Source organism: Sus scrofa, chromosome 2, assembly GCF_054392235.1.
Source record: "Sus scrofa isolate SSC_HxYL_T2T_F1_AM1 chromosome 2, Sscrofa_HxYL_maternal_Yorkshire_Landrace_v2.0, whole genome shotgun sequence".
Classification (NCBI taxonomy): Eukaryota; Metazoa; Chordata; class Mammalia; order Artiodactyla; family Suidae; genus Sus; species Sus scrofa.
The window spans coordinates 43,478,611-43,501,333 of NC_139384.1; the positions used below are offsets into that span (position 1 = coordinate 43,478,611).

At 49.0% G+C, this 22,723-nt stretch overlaps 1 long non-coding RNA gene across 1 annotated transcript in view; it reads left to right on the forward strand.

Annotated features, from left to right (window-relative positions):
- LOC146405339 (uncharacterized) overlaps window positions 1-22,157 on the forward strand; it is an 855,846-nt gene extending 833,689 nt beyond the window's left edge. The window contains exon 3 of the long non-coding RNA XR_014837237.1: window positions 22,036-22,157. This is a non-coding gene — a long non-coding RNA (uncharacterized LOC146405339). The remainder of the gene's footprint in view (window positions 1-22,035) is intronic.
- Window positions 22,158-22,723: the final 566 nt, after the last annotated feature.

Sequence of the window (22,723 nt, forward strand, 5' to 3'; positions counted from 1 at the left end):
GAGAGGCTGTCACCTCCCAAGGCCATCCAGGTCAGGGGAGCCCAGGTAATAACTGGATGCCCAAACAAACTCCCTGGGAAGAGAAAGGGAAATTTTACCTTCCTTTCGTTTTTTTCACTTCCTTTCTTCTCTCTGTTTGTTATTGAGTCCGTAACAACAAAAGGATGACATACTGATTAATTTCTCAATAACTCAATGTCTTCTAAATAAAGAAATCCTTTAGCAAATCCTCTAACAGAGTAAAAACACCCTCTGGAGAGCTGATGAATAATCACCTCTCAATATAATTACTTTGCAGATAGTTTTGTTTTCAAGCAACAAAACCAATAGCGTAAACATATTATGGCCACGTGGTACTTAAAAAATTCTAGAGGCAGCCTTGGCTTTGTGATCAGGGGCCATGGTTTTGAATCCAATTCCATCACTTATCAGTGTGTGATCTTGGGAGAGTTACTAAACCTTTCTGATCTAGATTGTAAATATCCAAAAAGGCAGCAGCCATTTGTTTAGTTTTAATTTTCAGACACAGTGCTTGGTACACAGAAGGCATCCAACCAATGAATTAAATGAATGAACAAATTAAAGGCACCTAGAACAAGCTAGATGTTTAATAGGTATGAGGTTCCACAGGATGCTGAGAGAATATATACCCAGACTTGGGAAGCCTGTCAATGCTCCTGGAAGTGACATTGAACTTGAGACCTAATAGATGAATTGCAGTAAGCCAGATGGAGTGGGGTGGAAATGGTGATAAGAAAGAAGATGCTTCCAGGTGAGAGGGAACAGCATGTACAAAGGCCCAGAGGTGTGGTGGGGCAGGGATCTAAGCATCCAGTGTTGCTGGTGGGTAAGGTTCAAGGGGAAGGAACAAGGCGGCCCAGGTCAGAGGGTGAAGGGCCTTGAAAGTCACGGCAAAGAGTAGAGGCATCTTGGAGTTCCCTTCATGGCTCAGTGGTTAAGGAACCTGACTAGGATCCATGAGGATGCAGGTTTGATCCCTGGCCTCGCTCAGTGGGTTACAGATCTAGTGTTGCCGGGAGCTGTGGTGTAGGTCGCAGACGAGGCTCAGATCCTGCATTGCTGTGGCCGTGGTGTAGGCCAGCAGCTGTAGCTCTGATTCAACCCCTAGCTTAGGAACTTCCAGATGCCATGGGTGCAGCCCTGAAAACAAACAAACAAACAAAAACAACAACAACAAAAAAAAGAGTTGATGGAGTTCCCGTCGTGGCGCAGTGGTTAACAAATCCGACTAGGAACCATGAGGTTGCGGGTTCGGTCCCTGCCCTTGCTCAGTGGGTTAACGATCCGGCGTTGCCGTGAGCTGTGGTGTAGGTTGCAGACGCGGCTCGGATCCCGCGTTGCTGTGGCTCTGGCGTAGGCCGGTGGCTACAGCTCCGATTCGACCCCTAGCCTGGGAACCTCCATATGCCGCGGGAGCGGCCCAAGAAATAGCAACAACAACAACAACAAAAGACAAAAAGACAAAAAAAAAAAAAAAAAAAAAAAAAAAGAGTTGAGGCACCTCACAAGGACACCAGGAATCCACTGCCAGGCCCTGGGCAGGAGCAGAACAGATCCACATTTGCATTTTAGAAACCTCATTTTGACAACCCTGGAGGCAGACTGCTGGGAATCTAGGTGGCTGGGGCATGGGTTAGGAGATTCTTGCAAGAGCTGATGGAACCAGGATGGGGGCAGTGGAGAAGGACTGATCCAGTCCCACCAGAGAAGCAGCTGAGGCTTCAAGGGAGAAGATGAGGCTTTAACAATCACTTTGAGAAATGCTCTGACCCAGACAGCCTCGTCCCTGGTTCCTTCCCATTGAACCTTACCCAGCAGCAATACTGGAAGCTTAGATCTCTGCCCCCAACACCTGTGGGCCTTTGTACATGCTGTTCCCCCTCCCCGGGAAGCATCGTCTTCCTTATTATCATTTCTACCCCACCCACTCGACTCCACTGTGCAGAGAAACAGAAGTGAGCTGAGGGACCAGTTGGGGTTGGAGCCTTTGCTGGGACATGCCTGCCGAGGAAGAGCAGCTTATTCCTTCCCTGCTGTGATCCTTCTGTGTCTGCCAGTCTTGCCTATAACTTCCCTGCCTGGGGCCAGCCCGTGGCCCCGAAGGATAAGAGTGAACGAGTCCACCTCTGCCGGTCCTGGTGCCCCTTTGGCTGCTTCAAAGACATGGGTCACATTCTCTCAAGCATTCTTTTCTCCAATGTGTTCATCCCTGGTGCCTACAGCCCTTTCCCATCTGGCATGGGTTCCTGAACCCTCCTCTTCCACCTTTCCTTTTCTTTATCTTTTTTGGCCACACCCATGTCAGGAAGAAGTTTCCACACCAGGCATTGAACATGCGCCACAGCAGTGGCCTGAGCTGCTGCAGTGACCATGCCGGATCCTTAACCCACTGAGCCACGAGAAAACACCCACCTCTACTTTAATCATATGATGCCTGAACCCTGGAGAGAGTCTGATTAGTCAGAAAACCGCAAACATCGGGAGCTTGACATTCTACTCCGAGCATCCCTGAACATCCGAGGCAACGTGGCCCCTGAGAGCTCTGGTCCCCTGGGCTCCAGGGACAAGTCTGGGCCAGGAGCCTCCATTGGGAAAACAGGTTTGACGAGGCGTGTGCTGACTCACCTCCAATAGCAGGCAAGCCTAGCAGGCAAGCCGTGTCTGGAAGCACATGACCCAGTCTTACCAGCAAATGGATTTCCTGCCTTTCCTCTGGTGAGAAATCGAGGCACCAGCCACTGTTCACTCACTGCTGCTTCGCATGAGGCTTGGCGAGGAAAACAGAGGTGGGATACTGGCTCTGCCTCCAGGAACCATGCAGCCTTGCTGAGAGAGAGGATATAGGATGGGTGGTCGGAGGCGGCCCTTCACAGAGGAGATGGGGCCATGGCCAGACCTCAAAAGATGGGGGAGTGTCAGCTGGTGAGAATGAGGTGGTGCCCTAGGAGGGCAAGGAAAGCTGCAGAGTCGTGAAGGAAGAGAAGCCCTTATGGTCAGAGCAGAGGTTCTCTATATATGACTAGTGAGAGAATATGCTGCAGAGGTAGGTTGGACCCACGGCGGGCTCGAATCTCCTCCAGGTAGGGAGCTGCCAAGGGCTCTTGAACCAAAGAAGGAGATGAGTATAGTGGCAAGTCGTTTGGGGTCTGGGTCTGGCGAAGCTAGATGACAAATCCTACACTCCGTGGTGGCTCAGGAGAACAGAGTTCCACAATGCCCAGGGAAGCTAAAACCCTTCTTCTGGAAGTCATCCAGGGAACCTGGAGAAGCACCTGGCTGGCCTGGTTTTAGCTTCCCTTCATGTCATCTTCCCCAAAGTCCTCCTAGGGGGACAAGGACAGGGAGAATGGTGAGCTATTCAAATGAGTGGCCCAGGAAGTGCTGTGAGTGGCAAACAGTGAAACTGGGAAGCAGAACTGGCCGCATCATTTGTGGGCCACTTGATTACCAACTAATTCAGAATTTCAAGATGGCCACATTAAACTAAGCCTGTGCAACCTCAGAGGTTGTGTGCCCGTGACACCAGCTCTGCCTGGGGATAAAGACAAGGGCATGTTCTTATCTAAATGCACGCAGTGGCTTTGCAGGGGGCTCTCAGTCAGTCAAATCCTTCTCTGTCCTGGGCAGGTTACAGCTCAGTTTTCCAGCTCAGGCACTTATGGCTCTTGGCCCCATGGAAAGAACAGGCTAGGCATAGGAAACCTGAGTTACAATCCTGGTTCTGTTTTTTGCTTTAAAACTGATGTAAGAATCATTTAACTTCTGGGTCTTAGTTTTATGGCCCATGTGTGGTGTTCAGTAGATATTGTTTTCTCTCTTGGCATGAAGAAGCCCCAGTTGTAGGATCGCTACCGTATGGCCTCTTGCTGGAGTATTTGAAGCAAAACACAGGTTCCAATGATGGGTCTTGAGCTGCCAAAAGAACTCGTTGAAATACATTTGTATCTTGGAGAAAACTCCAAATACTCCTTTGTTTCCCAAAACCTTCCATCTTCACTAGAAAAAGCATCTTTAGGAAAAAGATGCATTGGAAGAAACTTCAGGTCTCCTTTTGGCTGTTCTGCCAACTCTCTCTAGGACCGCAGGACACTGACTCCCTCTCCCTGTGCCTCAGTTTCCGCTCTTGTAAAATGTGAGACTAAGCCAAGGCAATCTCTGAGGTCCTTTTCTGCTCTCAGTTCTGCTTTTCCCTTGACTCCGTGAAGTAACTGGTCCAGCACTGGTCATCAGATGGTGCTGGGTTGGGAACTTCTCTGGCTCTGTCAAAAGAAAACAAGTTCACTGAGGTCGAGAATGATTGAGATCTATCTCTGAATCTCAGCAGCTTGCACTCAACAGAGTGTTGCATGGGCAGAGCCATCTGTGGATGAACAAGGTCTCTGGGGATGAGACTCAAGATGAAAGACCATGAAGCGAAAGTAGATATGATCAGAAGCAAGTCCTGGGGTGGGGGGAGAAAGAGAATCAGTGCAACATCCTGTCAGGGAAGATTGAGTCCTGGGTGAACAGCATCTTAAATAATACAAGGAAAATAAGATACTGTAAGGCTTAAAAGGAAGAAAAGATCAGATTTCATAATGAGGAGGTCAGTGGTGACCTCTGAGAGAAGTTAGGCTGCCGAAAGTTAAGGAATGGGTGGGTGATGAAGAAGTGCGGACAGCGGACATAAAGGAATCAAGAAAATTGTGTGGAAGAGAAGGATAAGGTCACTAAGCATTTGGAAAAATTGAAAGGAGAATCATTGTTTCTTTATTGGTTTGTTTGCCTTAAGAAAAGGAGAACCAGGTAATTGTTAACCCAGAGGAAGGAGCGAAGGAGGAGGAGATTGAAGATTTTAGGGAGTGAGGCAGTTCCTGTTGTGGCTCATTGCTAACGAATCTGTCTGGTATCCATGAGGATACAGGTTCGATCCCTGGCCTCGCTCAGTGGGTTAAGGATCCAGCATTGCCATGAGCTGCAGTGTAGGTTGCAGACGCGGATTGGATCTGGCATTGCTATGGCTCTGGCATAGGCCGGCAGCTACAGCTCCGATTCGACCCCTAGCCTGGGAACCTCCATATGCCGTGGGTGTGGCCCTAAAAAGACAAAAAAAAAAAAAAAAAAAAAAAAAAAAAAAGACTTGTGAGAGGGGAGGCAGTTGATGGGTTTGTGTCCTTGAAGAGTCAGGAGAAGAGGCCCAAGAACACAGCCCTTTTACCCCCACTCTGCCACCTGCACACCTGACAGGCTGTACAAGGAATGCAGACGTCAGAAGGGGGTTGGGCAAGATGCCCTCCCACCAATTCTGTGACCATTGTGTCCATCCATCCTGCCTGTGCCACGTGGTCCATAAGCAGGTGCTGGCAGACAATGAGAAGAACATCTTTGAAGTACAGCCCAGTGCCCACAGCATTCCCTGACTGATCAAAGAAGAAATGAGTCCTTGGAGACAAGCTCCGCCTGTTGTGGATTGTGGCCCAAGGAGGGGGAGGGGCACAGGAGGAAAAGCACCAGACTCGGGGTTTGGGGTCCAGATCTAGTCTCTCCATATCACTCTCTATGTGCCCTTGAGTGCTTCCCTTCTTCTCTGAGTTGTAGTTTTCCTTGGAAAAACAAGAGTTTGAGATTGATGACTGGTTTAACTTCTATGTTCTCTGACTCGAGTTTTTTTAAGAGTCATCCCGGAAGATCTGGCCCTTGTCTCTGTGGTTCTTGGGCAGATCTGGATTTCGTGTGATCCACTGTACGACGAACAAAACAGGTCCCATGAGGGTGAAGCAAATAAGTCCTTCTTGGCAAACTCACACTCGTGTCACTGTAGAGCTCACAGCATTGGCATCGGCTCCAAAAGGAAAGCCCACGTGCTTCTCAGTGACATTCTGGTCACTCCCATTCGGCCTGTGGGACTAGCATGAGAGAATCTTGTCTGGCAAAGGAAATATCCTGTCGGGCCATGTGCTGATGATACCGATGAAAGTCAGTGCTGCCGTGGGAGACTGAATTCCTGACTGATTTCCAAGTTCTGAATTTAGAACTAGGTTTGCCCTTTGTTGATAAATCTCCACCAGGATTAAAGAGAGGTAGATGTATCTTTGACATCAAACACATCAGCACAAATTAGTCATTCACTAATTCATCCAAAATTGCATTGAGCAATTACTTTATTCATTAAATGTATGTGTACTGGATGAATGGATGGATGGATGATGGATGCGCAGATGGATGATGGATGGGTGGATGATGGATGGGTAGGTAGATGGATGATGGATCAATGGATGGATAGATGGGTGAATGGGTGAATGGATGGATGATGGGTGGGTGGATGGATGGATGATAGATGGATAGATGGATGAATGGATGGATGATGGATGACAAAACCCAGGATCTAGTTCACTCACCATCTGGGCATATGAGGCAAGATATTTTCTCTTATAAGTGACAGAAACCTAAACATAAATTCCTTAAGAGAGAATAAAAAAAGGAAATGCATCTGAAAACTTCTCAAGAATTTGCCAAAGTCCCTCTTTACCTTACAGTTCTGGCTCCTTCTGTGTTTGCTTCATCTTTAGAGAGCCTTTCCCCTACCTGGTGGCCGGGCTCACCCCCAACAGCTCCAGGCTTGACTTCTAGCTTTGCAAACCCCAAAGGAAAGAGTGCCTTGGCCCCAGAGTTCTAGAAAAGTCCCCAAGAGGGTTCTTATAGGTCCAGCATATCATGTGCTCATCCCTGGACAGATCCTGTGACCAGGAGGGTCCAGCACTGAGTCTGAGGCCTGGGCCAACCACAAAGTCTAGAGGGGATGTTAGCTCCACTGAGAGTGAGGACAGGGGAGCTGTTCCAAAAGAGAAGGGCACGGACCCTGGGCAGGCAAAATCCTCAGATGCCCTCTCACTGGGCAACCATAAGGCAGTCCGTTTGCCACATGGAACCTGTCAGTTTCCTCTCTGATCAACCTCACGGCACAGGTTTCTTGTGAATGTGAAAACCCTCCGACGAGGTCTGGGGGTGGGCAGTGGGTATTCTTTTCACTGGTCACTTAATAGCAACCACTACGGCTCCTCCTCTCACTTGAAGTTTTCCCTAACATCTTGGCCTCCAGCCTCTTCCCTTTTCTGACCTAGGCCATTTAACAGGTCATGTCATCCAATGTGACAACCAATCATTAGGTGTATCTAGAGCAGAAAAAGTACCTAGACCTGTGTCTGGCCCAACAAGAAAGACTGCCATGAATGAGACCCCCTCTCTCTCCACACAGGAAACTCCCAATCTAGTCACTTCCCTTGGCATTGTTCTCTGCTTGCTCTGAGTGTAAGTCTAATCTCCGAAACAAAACTACTGGCTCCCTGTGGGCAAGGCCATGCCTCATCCTTCTCTCCTGTCACCCACATCCTTCACCCACATCCTCTATCATCTTGAGCAGACCAGTCAAGGGGCCTGGGAGACCCCCCTCAGTGGAAGTGTTGGAAGCTTTACCCCACAGGGCCCAGCAGCCAAGACAGTCGCCCTTGTTGCCACCACACGGCGTGCCCTGCTGGTCTCACCCCCTCACCCTGGGGCTCTCACTCACCACATCATGGGCACCCTCACCCCCAGCTTACCAGTGACTTCAATCTTTGGTTCTGAAGTCACTGGAGCTGTGTGGCCCCAGCTGCCCTTTGGATCCAACCATTTCCAAGCCAAAGAGAGGAAGGACCCTTCTTAGAAGAGTATCAGACCACCTTGCAAGGCCAGAAACAGAGTGGCAGCTTCGGGATCTGCTCCCCCGTCAATAAATAGGTTCTGAGCATCCACCCCTCCGTGCCCAGAACTCGGGTGGGGCTCAGTCTGCCAGGAGCTCACAGGCCAGGAGAGACTGCTGGTCCCTCACCCAACCCCAGGAGAGGGAAGCTTCTCAGCTCCCTAGTGATGCCTTCTCTTCATTTACAAGAACAGGGAAGAAGGGAACTTGGTACAAGTACCAGGTGTCTTGGGGCAAGGGAGTGGCCTCGTGATAGGCTACTCAAAATGGCCCTTCCACGTCAACTGTTAGCCAGGTCCCAGGACTGAGCATATGTATCCAATCTCACTCTCCTTCACCTCCTGCCAGGGAGGTGGTGGGGCAGCTACTGGCCACTTGCCGGGGCATCTTGGCTTTGCCCTCAGTCACTTGGTTAAGGCAGCAGCCTGGGCTCTCCTGAAAGGCTCCTGTGCCCTGCCGCTTACCCAGTGTGCCTGAATCTGCAGGGAGACACACGGAGAACCTTGCTTCCCTTTCACATGACCTAGCACAGGCCTGAGTGCTGGAGACCAGCTCAAAGGACAACCAAGAGATGAGTCTCAAGTGAAATGAAGCCGCCAGATGGACTGAGCCAAACGGAACGACCCTCTCCTAGGCGCACAGGAGCTGATTTATCTATCTATTTGGCCACGCCTGAGGCATGCAGAAGTTCCAAGGCCAAGGATCAAACCTGAGCCACAGCAGTGATGATGCCAGATCCTTACCTTGCTAGGCCACCAGGGAACTCCAGGAAAGGACTTTATCTTTTTTAAGGAGGGACATCTCCTGATCCATCTGCTCTTCACTGAATATTCCCTTGAACTCCTTCTGAGGGTCAGCCTTTCTCTGGCAAATTTCTGCTCCTGACTCCTTTGAACTCAGAGGTGAATGGATGCTGGGATACCCGGTTCCCCTTCCTCTCCCCCACCTCGTCTTTCTGACATTAAACTCCGTCTCTGCCTCTCATTTCCCCACAGGAGGGGGTGGGGCTCCGCTAATGAATGTTTGAGCCGCCCTTTGAGATCTTGGATGAAAGGCACCTTATAAAATACAATTAAAAATAACAGGGGTAATTATGAGCTGGGCTAGTCCCTGTCGGATCATTAGAGAGGTTTCCTCGGGCAGATTCTGAATTCACGAGGAAACACATGGGTTCACAAGCAAAACTGATTTGAGATTTCAGGGGCCATGGCCTTGCTTCCTCCATTCCAGCATCAGGTATTAGAATCCTTTGGGGAGTTCCTGTCGTGGCACAGTGGTTAATTACTCCGACTAGGAACCATGAAGTTGAGGGTTCAACCCCTGGCCTTGCTCAGTAGGTTGGGGATCCAGTGTTGCCGTGAACTGTGGTGTATGTTTCAGACATCGCAGCTCAGATCCCGCGCTGCTGTGGCTCTGGCATAGGCTGGTGGCTACGGCTCCGATTAGACCCCTAGCCTGGGAATCTCTATATGCCGCAGAAGGGGCCCTAGAAAAGGCAAAAAGACCAAAAAAAAAAAAAAAAAAGAATCCTTTGGAAATCTGAGGAGCATCACAGCAAGCTGGAAAGGATCTTTGAGACAACCTGTCCAACTTCCTTGGTGTGCAGATGAAGCCAGTGAGGCCCAGAGAGGTGGGGTGACTGGCTCAAAGTTGCACAGCAAGTGTAAGAGCCACAGCTCTGGAGGCCCAGTCCTTGGATCCCCAATTCGAGGGTTCCTGTCACCACGCCTAATCAATAAAATACCCTCTCCAGATTCCCTGGTGGTCTAACAGGGATCATGTGAAATTGAGGTTCATGGAGGTGAGCTAACTTGTTCAAGGTCACACAGCCAAAGAGGAGGCAGGACCTGAAACCATACTCTAAGCCACTACACAACATGGCCTCCCCTTGTGAACAGAAACGTGAACCCTTGTGATCACTGCTTTGGCACGAGGTCCATCCCTGGCCTGAGTACTTCTGTATGCCATAGGTGCAGGCAATAATAATAATAATAATAATAATATACCCTTTCCAACCTCTGCATACTGGTCATCTTCTACTGTACAGTAGAACAGAGAATAAGAGTGAGAGAGAGTTGAGTTCAGATTCTAGCTCTGACACGTATGAAAGTAGCTGGCAAATGTGCCTCAGTCTCCTCATGCAAGAAATGGGCATAACCATACCTCGCAGAGGTGCTCTGAGGAGCCAGTGAGCAGTGCACCCAGGAGCACAAGTTCAGTCAAGGCTGCTTGAGCGAGTGTCCCATGAATGAACCCGGGCAGGGCTAGGGTTTGACCTCCAGACCATTCTTTATATAGCTGGGTTCGGTCTGCATTTAATGAGCACCTGTTAAGTGCCAAATGCTATGCTAAGCTCTCCTGGACTTAATCTCCTTCAATCATTGCCACATCCCCACGAGGACAGCCATGTGAAATTGAGGTTCATGGAGGTGAGCTACTTGTTCAAGGCCACACAGCTGAAGAGGAGGCAGGACCTGAACCCGTACTCTCAGTCACTACGCAACATTGCCTTCCCTTGTGAACAGAAGCGTGAACACTGTTGTATCCACGATGGAGCCCCTAGCCCCCCCAAGGAGTGTCTGCTGTGACACAGGAGAGGAGTAATGGAGGAGTGAGAACAGTCCTAGCCTGAGCTGACCCACTGAAGCACCTTTACCGCCAAGGTCAGGAAAGAAACTCTTCTCCTTCTCTAAGATTATTTATTCTGAGCAGCTGCACTAATGCAAGTCACATGATTTCCATCAAGAAGGGCAGTGCAGACCTATAGTTGAACTTGGAATCAGGAAATCTAGGAGTTCCCATCGTGGCTCAGTGGTTAATGAATCCAACTAGGAACCATGAGGTTGCAGGTTCGATCCCTGGCCTCGCTCAGTGGGTTAAGGATCCAGCGTTACTGTGAGCTGTGGTGTAGGTTGCAGATGGGCTCGGATCCCACGTTCCTGTGGCTCTGGCGTAGGCTGGCAGCTACAGCTCTGATTAGACTTCTAGCCTGGGAACCTCCATATGCCGTGGGAGCAGCCCAAGAAATGGCAAAAAGACCAAAAAGAAAGAAAAAAAAGGAAATCTAGATTTGGGTCCTGGATCTGCCTCTTTGAAACCAAGTACCTTTTGCTCCAGTCCCTTAAGCTCTCTGCCTTCAGAGGCCCGTGTCCCTGGTCTGTATAATAGGATGACACGTCCCACTTGATCTCTCACACGGGGTCTCGGGAGGCTCAAATGGGAATGAACACGGAGGTGCTCTGTCGATTGCAACCTTCATACAAATGTAAATGGCTACCACTGATCGTTTTGAAGATTTTCAGGGTGAAAAAGGAGGTGGGCGGCAGTCCCAGGCTGATGGAGGGAGCAGGGAGGCTGACTCGATGCACGTAGCAGGCAGGGGACATACACAGTACCTGTCTTTGGTACCTTCAGAGCTCTGAGCTCAGATTATTTGGCTGGAAAGGGGCACTTGAGGAGAGCCGCCCTTTGAACTTCAACTATGAACATAAGAGGTTCCATTTATTTCAGGTTTCAACTTTTGCCCAGTTGCAACCCAGGATCAGAACCTGCTGTGTCACATTCCTTGCTGCCGTGTGTGTGGAAGAAACCAGCCCCTGTGAGAGGCTGTGCACTGGGTGAGGCCAGCAAAGAAGGAAAGAAGCTGATCCGAATCATTCACCACTTCCTCATCAATCAAGACTTTCCCAAATACCTCCCAGAAATTAGCACAACCAGGATGGTGTTCTTCCGAACTGCCCTGCTCAGAATGGGTGGCTCTGAGTCATTTCCTCCAGAGACTCCCCGGGCACCAGGAGGGTGACAGTGCCTCTGACTGTCAGCACTAAAGGGAACTCCTAGGTCGCCCCCTGCCAGCCTTTGGGCCTCTTGGAGAAATAGCCACCTGACACCCCAGAGATGGGACGCTCCCTACCTCATGTTGTCAGACACCCTCAGCCACCATCTGCCTCCAGGTGATTCTCACTTATCACTCAAGGGTCTCAAGCAGCACTGGTGACATGACAACCTCCAGACACTCCCCCAAGACGAAATCCCCCACATCAGAGGGATGGGATGGTACAACCCAAAGTGTGTGGCTTTAGGCATCAGAACGAAAAGCTTGAACGTAAACCCCCTTCAATAAATAACCCATCAGCTGTGTGACTTTGGGAAATGTAGTTAACCTCTCTGAATCTGAGTGTGCTTATCTCTAAAACAAACCATAAGCTTCAGTACCTTTCTGGACTGTTCTAAGGATCCAAACTAATATAGAGGAAGTATCTGCACATAATAGGCATGCAATAAATAGTAGTCATTATATGGGTAGATTCGTTCATTTTGGAAGCACATATTGAGAGTTAACTTTGGGCCAGGTGCTGCACATAGGAGAGCAGAACAGAGGAAGAGAAAGACATTGGGCTTTGGTGTCAGAGATCTGGGTTCTAATCCCAACTTGACCATTTACCAAGCCTATGACCTTGGACCATGGACTGACTTGTGTCTGCGGAGGGATGTTGTAGGGGTTACACGAGTCGACCCACATCAAGCACAGCACCCAGGGCCTGGCTCAGCATGAATGCCGAGTAAGTGGGAGCCGTATTACAAGTCAGAGGTGCTCAGTATGTAAGGAAGTTAATGGGAAGCCAAGGTCAGGCAAGGTGGTAGATATTTTATTATGCAGAATTTAAAGTAATCCTATTTAATGTTATGCTTCCTGACACTGGACTCTGGGCTGTTTCCTTTGTACACTTATTTTGCCAGGGAAATAGACCCTTGAAACATAGAGGGACAAAATCTCACCCCTTTAGCTCTTACTCTGTTGTCCTTGAGAAGAGAAGGGGGTTGTGTGCAGCCACACCACCCTGAACATACCCGATCTCATCTGATCTTGGAAGCTAAGCAGGGTCGGGCCTGGTCAGTACTTGGATGGGAGAACAGAAGGGGGGCCAGGCAGGGGCCCTGGGCCAGCTCCATTCAGCTTCTGTTCAGAGCAGGGAAACTACAGCGGAAGATGAGTCATGTAGATGGGACAATATCAGGCAGGCAAGCGGGGATGGGGAGAAAACTTGGTAGGCACAAGGGCTCCCTGACCCTGCAAACACAGGCTGGGACAGCACTAGGACCTCTGAGCCCACGCCTGGGGTCACACCCAGCTTAGCAGCTGCTCAGGCTTGATTCTATCCATGCAGGGTCTGTGTGGGGCAGAGAAAGGCAGCAGCTGACAGAGACATGACCACTGATCGTGGACTTCGTCTAAGCCATGGACCCAGGGAGAGGTGGCTGGGAGGGAAAAGGACAGTTTTATTTTGTCCCCAGCTGAGAACATCCAGGCAAAGTGCCTTTCTTACTTCTGTTTCAGATAATGTGGTAAAGGAGAGCCATGTTTCTCAACCTATGTAAGTCCCCTGGGGTTTTATAAAAACGCAGATTCTTCGGGTCTGAGTGGAGCCTGATATTCTGCATTGCTAAAGAGTTCCCAGGGGATGCTGAGACCTCCCTGAAACTCTCTGCCTACAAAACATACCAAAATGTTAGGGGGAAAAAATTATTTGAAAACACATTTTTAAATCAGGGGAAGAGATTTGAAGGAAGGGGAACCCAAGGCCAGGAGTGAAGGCAGACCCCCGGTCTGAGTGTGTGTGAAGATACATTCATGAACTCTGGGGTACCCACCAGTCTCACAGCCTAGAATTGTACTGGGAATGGGGTGGGGGCGGGGGTGGTGTGTGACACTTGGCATTGATTCTGCACCCATGCAGACCTGGGAGTCACACTGGAAATCTCTCCACATAGAGCAGGGATTCAGAAAGGGCTATACCCCGAGGAAAAGACGGTGGAAGATAAGAATGGCAGCAACATTGAAAAGAAAACAAAGCAGGAGTTCCCGGCAGCAGTTAAGGAGTCTGAATAGTATCCATGAAGACAAGGGTTTGATCCCTGGCCCTGCTCAGTGGGTTAAGGATCCAGCATTGCCATGAGCTGTGGTGTAGGTCGCAGACGTGGCTTGGATCCTGCATTGCTGTGGCTGTGGTGTAGGCCGGCGGCTACAGCTCTGATTGGACCCCTAGCCTGGGAACCTCCATATGCTGCAAGTGGGGTCCTAAAAAGAAGACCAAAAAAAAAAAAAAAAAAAAGAAAGAAAGAAAAGAAAACAAACAAACCAAAAACAAGGAAAGATGTCTGTGTCAGCCTTGATTTGGGATAGTTGGAGGAAAAAGTAGTCCTCTGAGATTTGCAAGCCATGGGCTTCCCCTTGCCTGATGCAGGGGTCTGAAATGACATGGTAGCCTGGTCTTAACACCCCCACGCCACAAATGACCCTTGAAATTCCAACTGGACCCTGGTCTGTGGTATGTTCTGATCAAAGCAATCACAAGTCCTCCTGCAGGAATGTATCTCACGCCAAGCCAGACAGAATTATCACAAGAGTCTAAGAACAGGGGCTCACAGTCAAAATCTCCAAGCATCCAAGCAAACAGACCACCAAGAGTGAGAGGCAGCACAGTGCAGAATCAGAGACCTCAGCTACTGGGATATGGATGATCAAACAACTACGCTTCATACATTTAAAGACATAAAAAGAGGATAAAAAGTGAGTAAAGAGTAAGAGACTACAAAAACGATAAGGCAGATTTGAAAAAAATGATCAAAGTGTGTACTTAGGATGCATAAGTTTCCCCGGCTTCCTATACTGAAGCCAACAGTCTAATTAGAAAAAAGGTTGGAAGATGCCCCCACCCCCCACTCCACCTCCCTGGCGATTAAATGCAGCCTGCTCACACCTGCCCTATGTCAGCGGCAGGGAATGCTATCACCATTGTTTTTCTAGAATCATCCCCCTGCCCAGCCCATCCTTTCTTGGGCTAAAGCTCCAGCTCTAGGATTCCCTGGCTTCCTTTCCCATTTCCCAGTTCCCACCTCTGGCCGTCCTCCTTAGGTGACACATCCAGACATTCCGTGGGTTCCCTCTCAACTCCACATGACCCCCTCTTTCATGGACCCTCAGTGCCAGTGTGAGGGGGGCTCAGACGGTGACCGCTGGCAGCGGTTATAATCTCACCTCCATTCTACCACCACCTCCTGCCTACCTGTTGACAAGCACCTTTTGTGTCCACCAGAGCACTGTCGTTCTCGCAGGCAGAGGAGACCGGCTCAGAGCCATCACCCTTCCGCTAAAAATCAACAGAACCAGGATTCAAAACAGGACTCATCCCCCCGCCCCGCCCCGTGCCTCAGTGGTCCTGGCTGGATGGTGTTTGTCCTTCTACTCCACAGGTGCCTCCAGTTAGACCAATGATCACTCACCAACCAGCACTTTCTGGTCCCTTATTACCTCAAACACTTACCAGCTTTCATCCAACTGAATTGATATTTTCTTTAGTCTTACTCAGTTGGTTGGGAAATCTGAGTCATGGCCAAATACAAAATTCTGACCAAGAGAATATTAACTTATGACCCATTTGTCTGAAGATAATTTCTCTCTGGCTACCATCAGTGGAGACCTAAGTACAAGTTTCCTTAAGCGAGTCAGTGTAAACTGAGCAGAGCAGGAGAGGTATGGGAGGGAGCCAGGGTCCCTGTGCGTCTTCCCTCCCCCATCTCAAAACAGTATCTCGAAAGCCCATGGGAAAACATTTTTTCTACTCTCAGAAACACGAACGACCACAACACACGACAATATGCAAAAATACTGCAGATACTAGGCAAACTGTGAAATTTTAGTAGGGGTTCGAGAGTTTTACTCCTGAGAGTTTCCAGCCAGAAACTGAAAAAGAGGTTTATGGGCGCCCTCTCGTGGCTCGATCTGGAACTGCTGGACTGCTCTCAGCGGTCCCTGCTCGATGAGGGCGCTGAAGAAGTGAACAGGTGCGTTACGGGCCCCCTCCTCCGCCTTCGTGGAGTTTACATTCTAATTATATTCTAATGGAGTGTCTGTGCACAGAGAAAAGAGTGCAGCAGGTGACACAGAGCAAAGAGAAGCACTCCACGCAGTAAAGGTAGACTATTAGATACCTCTTGAAATACCCACATTGTGTGGGAGAGAAAACAGGGTCTGTTGCACACTTTCAGAATGTCGGATTCTCACCCAGCTCCCCGTTGTCCACTTCCCACATCTTCACAGCCACCTGCAGCCCATTAGCCTCCTTTCCTACAGCAGCTTCTTCATGGATCTCCTTTCCCCCTGCAAGGCAGTCTCCTCTCAGCATAAAAGTGATGTTTTTACTGTAAATGGATAATACCTCATCCTTGTTTCCAACTCTTCAATGGCTGTGCATTTAGAACAAACCCGACTCTTAAGCCATCCTTCCCCCACCTTCTGCTCCAGCCAGAGATGCTAACCTCTTTTCTGCCTCAGGGCTTTTGCACTTGCAGTTCCCTACACCAGGAATGCTCTTGCCCTGGTTCTTGACTGTCAAGTCTGGCTCCTTTTCAGCCTCCAGGGCTCAGCTTAAACCACTCACAGAAGTTCCCAGGTTACTCCAGATCCCATCACCATGTTGATTTCCTTCATAGTACCCATCCCAGCATGTAATTATTTTATTTTTTCTCTCTCTCTTTTTTTTTTTCTTCCGGTCTTTTTAGGGCCACACCCGCAGCATATGGAAGTTCCCAGGCTGGGGTCAAATCAGAGCTGCAGCCACTGCCCTACACCACAGCCATAGCAACATTGGATACGAGCCGCATCTTCAACCCACGCCACAGCTCACAGCAACGCTGGATCAAGGTCAAGGAATTAAACCTGTGTCCTCATGGATACTAGTCAGATTCGTTTCTGCTGAGCCATGACAGGAAGTCCCTATTTGATTTTTTCTTATTTTCATTTTTTGCTTGCCTTTTTGTCTTTTTCCATAGAGTTTTGACCTCCATGACAGCAGAGGCCATAACACTTTTATCCACCCCTGCACCCTCCGTGCCTGGCAGAGTTCCCGGCACTCAAGTGGTATCTATGGAATGAATGAACAAGCCCCAGGAGACAGGAGCCCATAAGGATCTTAGCGATGATCTAGCCAGTAGCTTTCAAATTTTATTTCTGGCACAGACCCTCCTTCCAAATGAAATCTTATGCAGAACTTCAGAGCTGAGATAGCAGCCATGAGCTCTGGCCTCCTGGTTCAGTCTTCATGCCACCGAGAGCCCTGCCCAAGCCGAGGATGCCATGGGCTCTTGAGACAGCACACACACCCCCACCCCTGCGTGCCGTCCCACCCCAGGTGGCTGAGTTGAGCTGAACTGCCCCTCAGCCCAGCATTTCTCTGGCTGCTGCCTCTGCTTTGATCCTCAGAACAGAAGCAGGAGGGAACGTGGCATTCTGAATTGTCTTAAGCAGTTTCAGAAGCAGTTAAATGATTTGGAGGAAATTTTCACACAGAAACATATCTGGGAACATGATGATTCACTGCTGGGGTGAGTGTTGGATCTATGGGTTTTACTTCAAAGAAGTGCAGAAGCAATTGTGGGCTCAGGCAAATTGATCTTGGGCAAGTTGCTTAACCTCTCTGTCCTTCACTTTCACCATCTGGAAAAGGGGGATGATAATGGTAGTCACGTCATATGGTTGTAGTGAAAATTATGAGTTAATAAATGTGAAGTGTGGAGTTCCCTTGTGGCAAGGCAGGTTAAGGATCTGGCACTGTCACTGCAGCAGCCTGGGTCACTGCTGTGGTACGGGTTCAGTCCCTGGCCCCGGAACTTTCCTATGCTGCAGGTGTGGCCAGAATAAATACATACATTTTTTAAATAAAAATAAATGCATAAATAGGAACTCCCACTGTGGTGTAGTGGGTTAGGAATCCAACTGAAAAAAAAAAAAAAAAAAAAAAGGAGCGTTCCCATTGTGGAACAGCAGAAACAAATCCGACTAGGAACCATGAGGTTGCAGGTTCGATCCCTGGCCTCGCTCAGTGGGTTAAGGATCTGGCATTGCCGTGAGCTGTGGTGTAGGTCACAGACACAGTTTGGATCTGGCGTTGCTGTGGCTGTGGTGTAGGCCGGCAGCTGCAGCTCCGATTCAACCCCTAGCCTGGGAACCTCCATGTGCTGTGAGTGTGGCCCTAAAGAGCAAAAAAACAAAAAACAAAAAAAGAATCCAACTGCAGTGGCTCAGGTCGCTTCAGAGGTGCGGGTTTGATCTCTGCCTTGGCACAGTGGGTTAAATGATCTGGCATTGCTGCAGCTACAACATAGGTTGCAGCTGTGGCTCATATTCAGTTCTTGGCCTGGAAACTTCCATATGCCATGGGTGCAGACACATAAATAAGTAAACAAATAAATAAATAAGTGCTTATAGCTGTGCCCAGTACAGAGTAAGTACCACCAAAACAGAGACACTGTTCTTGTTGTTATTATTATTACTCTAGGGCTGGGTGCTGGAGAAGGAAGCCTGGGCTTCCTAGCTCTGAGTCTGCTAAGCTGGGGCCTGACTTGCCACGGATGGGCGATGACTGCAGCCCTCGGGCCTGTGGGGGAAATGCGGCAGGAAGGACAGGAACCACTGTTTCTCAAAGGTGCAGAATCTCAGAACATTCTCACACCATCTCAAGGAGAAAAATCTCTTGCTATCTCCTTTTCAGAAGTGAAGAAACCAGGAGTTCCTGTCATGGTGCAGCAGAAATGAATCCGACTAGGACTTCCCCTGTGGCTCACAACATAACTACTCAGCGTTGCTTCTACAGAAACAAATCCAACTAGGAACCATGAGGTTGTGGGTTTGATCCCTGGCCTTGCTCAGTGGGTTAAGGATCCGGCGTTGCCTTGAGCTGTGGTGTAGGTCGCAGATGTGGCTCGGATCCTACGTTGCTGTGGCTGTGATGTAGGCTGGCAGCTACAGCTTCAATTGGACCCCTAGCCTGGGAACCTCTATATGCCATGGGTGCGGCCCTAAAAAGACAAAAGACAAAAAAAAAAAAAAAAAAAAAAAAGAAGTGGAGAAACCAAGGCTTAAAAAGGTTGCAAGAGAGACCCCAGGTCCCATGGCCAGGAGTAGCTAACTCCAGGGCTCCAGCCGGGCCTGGCAAGCAGGGGCCTGGTCCCCGTGGCCACTGTGGGAGGCTGCAGAGGCCGGAAAGGGGAGGATGTGTCCCTACTGTTCCCCAAGTGGTCATATCCAGAGATGGCAGAGAGGTGCCTCGCAACCCCCCAGACTTACCCATGGACACAGGGGAGCCTGCCAGGGCTGAGAGGAAGGTGCCTCCCTGAGTTGTAGCCAAAGGGCTGGGCTCTGGGGGAGGGGGACAGGGGGAGGACTCTGATGGAATGAGCACTGGGCCAGGAGTTGGGACCCAGATTTGAAGCCTGGCTCCCTGAGCAAATCCCAGCACCCAAAACAGGGCCTGCCAGGCAATGGGTATTCGCTGGACAAATGGATGAATGAACCGATAAATGAATGACACAGTCCCTGCTCTCAGGGAGGTTCCAACCTGGAGGACAGACTCATAAATGTGGAGCATAAATGCGGAGCAGGATGTGCTGTGTCAAGCCTGTGGGGCAGTGAACAGGAGCTATAGGATTCAGCCAAGGAAACTGCCCCTGTGAGCTGGGACATACTCTAAAAGGGGAATTCAACTGTGTCTGAAGGATAAAGGCAGGGAGTTCCCATCATGGCTCAGTGGTTAACGAATCTGACTAGGAACCATAAGGTTTCGGGTTCGATCCCTGGCCTCGCTCAGTGGGTTAAGGATCTGGCATTGGTGTAGGCCGGCAACCACAGGTCCGATTAGACCCCTAGCCTGGCCTGGGAACCTCCATATGCTGCGGGTGTGGGCCAAAAAAAAAAAAAAAAAAAAAAGGGATAAAGGCAATTCCAGGAGGCAGCGAAGAGGGTGACGGAGTCCAGAGCACCAGGAGGCCTGCACGTGCAAAAGCTTGGCAGCAGCGACAGCTCAACATTTGAAAGGCATGTGGGAAGTAGCTGGATACTGTACAGATCTCTCTCTTCTAGAACAAATCCTGCTCCAGCAAGCCCTTCCCCTCCATTCTCCCAAAGCGTAATTCCAGCCACACAGTTATCTGTAAATTGGGCATGAGTCCAGCTCCCCAACACGGGGTCCATACAAGGAGTTGGTTTAGAACAGAAAACCATGGGCCCCAGGCCTCACTGGTCTCCCCCATCCAGCAACCCCGCCCTCAGGGAGCGGCAGGTCAAAGCTGAACCCAGGCCAGGCACCCCCCTCACCTTCCTCCCCCCTCTTCCCCTCTCCACCCCCTCATCCTCCTTGGCTGGCTGCCCAACCCATCACCACAGGATTCACACACACCCTACTGGCCCCACCCTGGCCCAGTCCCACCACAGACCTCTCCCTGCCCTGCCCTGGCCAAACACTGGCAGAGGGAAGCCAGAGAAAACCAGAGTGGCAGCCTTCACCAGGTGGCAGCCAGGCCTGGAGGAATTCGGGGAGGGGGAAGAGGGTGATGTGGGAGCCCCTTGGGCTCCCTGAAGCTAAAAACACATGGAGGGGAGCTACCCTCTGGGGGACCCAAGAGCCGTGAGAATCACTCTTTTGCTCCTCACCAAATGGCCCTGTGACTGTTGAGAGAATTATACCAGCTCTAATGATCCTTGATGTCTTTATAGCGCTTTACAGTTTACAGCCCGTAGTTAAAGGAGCGGAAACTGGGGCTCGCCCTCCACCACACAGGAACAGCTGGAAGAGCTAGGTCTGGCCCACTGCTCTGCCCCAAAGACTCACAGGAGCAGACGTGAGCGGAGCAGCTTCAGGCCCGGCTGGCCTTGGGGGCTTGGTTTTGGGGGCCAAGCTTCCAAGGGCTTGTGAGGGAAGCGTGGGAATGATAAAGATGATGGTGACAGAGATGAGCATGTTATTGACATCGTACAATGTTGACAATTTTGTTGATGACAATGTGGTTGGCCACGCGTGGAGCCCTCACTTGGGCCTTTGTGTACCTTGAACAACCCCAGAAGCGTGTATCAGCATCTCACAAGTGAGGAAGCAGAGGGTGAGTGAAGTTAAGCACCTTAACTATTAGCCAAGTAACATTAGTTAGCAATCCTGGAAGATCCAGGATTTGAGACTGGGAATGACCATTCCAGAGGCCGATTTCATAGACACTGCCCTACACTGGCAGGGACAGCTGTCCTCCCAGCCACCCATGAATAACCATCCAGAAATAACATGGGTGCCCTCCTATTTTAAATTGGATCTCTTCCCAAACTTCATGGACCTGAGCCCCCTACTGGCCAGTCAAGGGTGACAGGAGCCCCACGATAATCATCGACTGCCACCTAGTGGCACTATGCGGAATGTCACATTCCTTTCCTTCCCCCCATCATTTGACCTGATACTTTAAAAAACAGAAGCCAAAATGTTAAAAGCTTGCTCTTGCCTTCTCCCTGCTTCAACATCCCTAAGAACTGCAAGTATATGTTGTTATAATTTTATGAATGATGAAATGGAGACCCAAGGGAATTAAGCAGGTTCTTGACGGTCCCACGATGAGGATTATATAGAAGTTAAGGGGCAGAATCATTTATTCAAAGTGTGACCTTGAATAAGACATTTCATTATTTGTTTTGGGAGACACTAAAAATCCCTCTGCAGCAATAACAGTTTTTTCTTGGCTTTATTTAAGAAAAAGTTCCTTTACGCATTTATCTCCTATGCCAGCTCTACCGTGCTTCAGTTTGGTGTTTGAGTGAAACTGTTGCTGGACTGTCTTTTCTAATCTACTGGTCATTACTGTATAATCTGTACCCTAGGTCTCTGCCATGTAGTCTTAACTGCTACAACATCACAATAAAATGCAGCTCCTCTCTCCTTACACTTCTTTTTCAGAAGCATAGTATCTATTCTTGATGTTTCTTTTTAAATTTAAAAATCAGTTTATCAAAGCTTCACATAATTCTATTGAGATTTTATTGGAGGTGCTTCGAATATATAATAGAGAAACTGGAGAGAATTCAATATCTCCAATTCATATCTTCATTACGTTAGATTTTCCTATCCATGAACATATGCTATCTCTTCATTTACTTAAGTAATCTTTAATGTCATTCAAATATTTTTTTTTAGTTTCTACATATAGGGTTGTATATATTTGCTTTTAGATTTATTCCTAGCTACATTTTGGATATTATAAATGGTTCTTTTTTAAAATTATGTTTTTAATATTCTTCTGCTAATGTGACATATGTAATAATCATCTTTATAATAAAAACTTCTGTTGCTGGAGTTCCCGTCGTGGCGCAGTGGTTAACGAATCCGACCAGGAACCATGAGGTTGCGGGTTCGGTCCCCCTTGCTCAGTGGGTTAACGATCCGGCGTTGCCGTGAGCTGTGGTGTAGTTTGCAGACTCGGCTCAGATCCTGCGTTGCTGTGGCTCTGGCATAGGCCGGGGCTACAGCTCCAATTCGACCCCTAGCCTGGGAACCTCCATATGTCGTGGGAGCGGCCCAAAGAAATAGCAAAAAGAAAAAAAAAAAAACTTCTGTTGCTGTGCAGCAGAAATTGACAGAACATTGTAAATCAATTGTAATAATTTTCAATAAATAAAGGGAAAAAAAACCTTCTGTATTAATCTTATACCCATAAAAATTAGTATAACTACATTATCTCTCCTTTGGCTAGTGTCTACCTGATGAATCTTTTTTCCATTCCTTTACTTTAAAATTTTTGTGTCAGTTTTTATTTTATTTTATTATTATTATTTTTTTCTTTTTGCTTTTTAGGGCCACACCCATGGCATATGGAGGGTCCCAGGCTAGGGGTTGAATCAGAGCTGTAGCTGCTAGCCTACACCACAGCCACAGCTATGCAGGATCTTTAACCCACTGAATGAGGCCAGGGATCGAACCTGCCTCCTCATAGAAACTAGACATATAGGTTAACCACTGAGCCATGACAGAAACTCCAGGTTTTAAACTAATATCTCACAAATAGCATATGGTTGGATCTCAATAAACTGCACTTATGGTGTAAGAGCCAATGAAGAAGTATTGGGGGCGGGGAGGGGGTTGCTGCTGTTTCCTCAGGACAGAAGATCCCAAGACA